Consider the following 3,972-nt stretch of genomic DNA (forward strand, 5'->3'; position numbering starts at 1 on the left):
CGGCCTGGACAGACTTTCTGAATTGGTTTTCAGCAGATCTCTGCTGGAGAAAATGTTTTCTCCGGTGTAAGACAACATGTCCTTAGCAGGCTGCCGGGGTAGCTCTGAAAGCTGGGAGAACTCTATGGAAATAGCTCTTGGCTCAAAGATGGTTTTAATTCAAAAAGCAGATTGATGGAATAATATTAAGAAATAGTAGTAATAACCACAGTGTTTTTATTCATTCTCATTAAAGCAAGAAATGCAGAGCCCCAGAGCTGAACTCTTGGAGTGATTTATGGAGCTTTCTGGGAAGCTATTCTTTGATTTCCCTCCCGACTCCTACCTGTGCTATAAATACTTGCTTTGATGAGGGAAGTTGTGATGGGAGGAGCTGGGCTGACTCACAAACCACTCTGGAATGTCTCTACCCCCAGCACCAGTATCTGCCCACGGGCACTGGCTGCTAACAGGAGTGTAAGAGCACGCTCCCAGTGTCCTCCTCCCCAGCTCTCTTCCCCTTTATTACAGCTGGCTATCACAAGACTTTGCCTTTCCTGCCTTAAAATTCACCTACCTGCTCTAAAGAAGGGCGCCGCAGTCTGAGGACAGGCATGCTCGCACCTTCCTCCCCACGTCTGCCAGCAGCCCTGGCCTCGAGCTGGAGGGATGGAGGTGGGAGACCCTGGTTTCTGTTATGACACGGTGCAACCTCAGCACTATGCCCCAGCAAAGGAGCAACCTCAGCACTTGCTCTGGCAAGCTCAATCTCAGATATGCCCAGAAAAGGAGAGAAAAAACAACACTCGTGTTCAAATTCATTGTGCCTTACGATGACTAAACAAAGCCTGGGAGGGCTGAGTGCCCAGAACCCTGCTGCAGTGGTCTCCAGCTCTCCGGGATCTTTGTCATGAACTGAAAAGGTTTAGCTGCAAACTTCAGTGTCTGTGTCAGCGCTGGGCACCTCACACCTGCACTGAGCGGGTGGGGATGAAAGATGGACTTCTGGAGAAAGCCCTTGGGCACCCAGCTCTGGATGGCTGATGTAAAATCAAATATAACGTGATCTCTCCCAAGTCTTTTCAGACAGCTTTTAGCCACCACAAAGCAGCAAAGGGCAAAAATTCAAATTTTAAAACTATTCCTTGACATCTCCTCTTGCCCTTTGACTCCCTAACATTGCTTGCTTTCTGCTTCTTGGGAGAACAAAATGGTGTTGGCTTTAAGTCACAAGGCGCCAAACGTCCGTGTTTTCAGCATTGTAAATCTCCATCATGTCACATGCTGTCACGGTGTGAAAACTCTCAGGCTTATTCCACTGGAAACAAAATCTTGGGCAAAACCAGTATGTTGCTACCAAGCCAGTGACTATAGTCCATGCAGTCCCGTTTCCAGGTACGTACCACCCAGCACCTCCAAAGTGATGGGTCATTAATTCCACACGGCAACACCGCTTGCAGCTTTTATACTCATCCCTAATTCCCATTTAAACCAAGTGGCTCACCTCAAGACACTTGCTGCTGAAAACCACCTTCCTCGGGCCGGTCTCTTCTGCTGTCCGGATGAGTGCTGAGAGCTGAGGCACGGCCAGGGCTTAAAGACAGAACTTCAGTGGTCTCCAGGCATCTTTTTCTCCACCTACAAGGCAAAGTCCAGAGGGCTGGGAGACAAATTGCTGCTTCCAAAATCACCTACTCGTTGGCAACTCATGGCAAGGCAGTTCTACGACTGGAACTGGTCAAACGGCCTCTTGAGTCACCACCTCTCATGAAAGTGGCCAGTGGGGCGAAATGGCTCGTCCCTTGACTGGTGGCGAAAGCTGTGCTCAGGGGCAGTGCTCCAGCGGCACTCCCTGCCCAGCATCCGCCTCCCACGCCTGGTGCAATATTGCCAGGCAGCGCCTAGATCACAGAAGGGGTTTAGAAGCAGCACGTGGTAAGACAAAAATTCACGTGGATTGCTGCTGGGGTCCGAGCCCTCGGAGCCGCCCTGGCCCCAGCACGCAAACGAGTCAGGCTGGGGATTAGCTACGAATCCTCCCACTCCCAGGCCATGGGTGTCAGGCCAGCTTGGCTCCGTTCACAGGCAGCTGTCCAAACTGGACACCGAATACGCCCGGAGGTCAAGCGAACAGTGGATGTTAAAGGCCAAAACCCAAACATTCCGTTTACATTCAACTACCCCTTTATTTCAACCAGGATCATACCCAAGAGCGACAGATCAGTTTAGTTTCTCCCAGCTGTGCCATCCCAAGAGCTGTGTTTGCCTTGGAGCGGTTAGTGGGTAGCTCCTGGCGGAGAGGAACACAGCCTGTTGGCCCCAGCAGAAGGTGACCCCAGCTCTGGCACCAACAGCATCACCCGTATTAACCACACAGAGGCTTCTCAGTGAAGTTCCATGTCTTGCACCTCTCATGCACTCAATCCAACTCGCCAGCGTTGCCCAACACCCAGCTGTCAGGAGGCGAGTACTAACCCAAGCTCCAAACGAGCCCCAGGAAGAGGGTCTCTACCTGTAGGGACAAATCCTGTTCTCATTGGCAGTCATCGTTACCCATTAGCTTATTGTCATGTGAATATTACACAGGGATATATTTATAACTCCCAGGTGAGCTTGTCCAAGCAGGTCACTGGATCCTCCTCAAGTGAGAACTGAGATGAATCAGCACTGCAAAAAGCAGATCTTCTGCCCACCAGATGCAAGGAGTGGAGAAACTCTTTCTGTTGAGCTGGATCCAAAGAACTGAATTCCATCAACCCCCTGTAAACCAAAGACTTCAGTGGGTTTCACCAATGGACCATCAAAACCAAAACCCGAGCCTTGGATGCATCAGAACAGCATTTGGAAGTGGAGGCGCTGGACTTTGGCACAGGGGTGTAACCTGAAAGGCCTCGACATGGGTCATGGGAGTAAAAGAACCAGCACGGAGCGGCTTTTGCAGCTGAAGATGACAGAGGCCAAAGCACTGGTGGAGCTGAGGACACTGGGTCACATCAGGCCAAAGCACCCTGCAACAATTCAGTACCGTGTGCTGACCTCGAGACACCCGAGAAGTGCAGCGCTGTTTGTGCGGAGGTCTGCAGGGAGCGGCAGAAACCTCATTACATCATCTGAAAGGGCTGGCGCAAACCCAGCGAGCACAAGCCCTTTCTCACACTGGAGAGAGAAGCAACAACCCTGAAGCCGAGGACCAGCTCAAAGGACCAGCTCAGAACTGACTCCCCAAGGCCCCCCCCAGCACCCAGAGGGATGGCAAGACCTTGTGGAAGGCAAAGCAACCTGTGACTCAGAAACCTTGATCCCACAGGGGAAGGTGTGAGGTCATCCCGGGAAGAGCTGGGCGGTTTGCTGTGATCTGTCAGCAACAGCACACGACAGTAACGCCAACTTTGCCAGCTAGCAGGGGAGTGTCAAATCGTGAGATTGGGCAAGCTGGAAACGACCTTTAGGATCATCAAGGCTGCTTCTGCGGCTACGGAGATTTTCCAGAGTTTAACCTCAGATCTCACTCTCCGGAGCCAAGCCCGCACCCTGCCAAGGAGGGCCGGGGGAGCCAAGCACCGCTGTCTCCTTTTGGCCAGTCCTCTGCATGCTTGAATCCTCTCGTCATGCTTCACCTGCATCTCTCCCTGGGCTGCACAGCCCCCCCGTTCGCTCCCCTCCCAGCGCTCACTTTTGCAGGCGAGATGGCTGGTGGGGTGCAGCGCCCAGGCTCCCTCCCCGGGGGGGTGCCCAAATACGGCGCTCCAGCGAGGCACCAGCCGAGGCCCGGCATTACTTCATCCCTTCTATATGCAACACACCTATTTATACATTCTAATGGGATGTTTGTCTTTCTCACAGCCCCATGGTATTGTTCTCATGTGGAGCGTGAGCTCCCCCCGAGGCTTGTTTTCCTTCCAGCCCTTCACCCTCCCCATCCTGGAACGTGCGTCTGCTCACTCCCACCCTCCTCTACAGCCCCTTCTCTCACACCTTTCCTCCAATTTACGC

The sequence above is a fragment of the Buceros rhinoceros genome, unplaced genomic scaffold (assembly GCF_000710305.1).
Source record: "Buceros rhinoceros silvestris isolate BGI_N320 unplaced genomic scaffold, ASM71030v1 scaffold25349, whole genome shotgun sequence".
Classification (NCBI taxonomy): Eukaryota; Metazoa; Chordata; class Aves; order Bucerotiformes; family Bucerotidae; genus Buceros; species Buceros rhinoceros.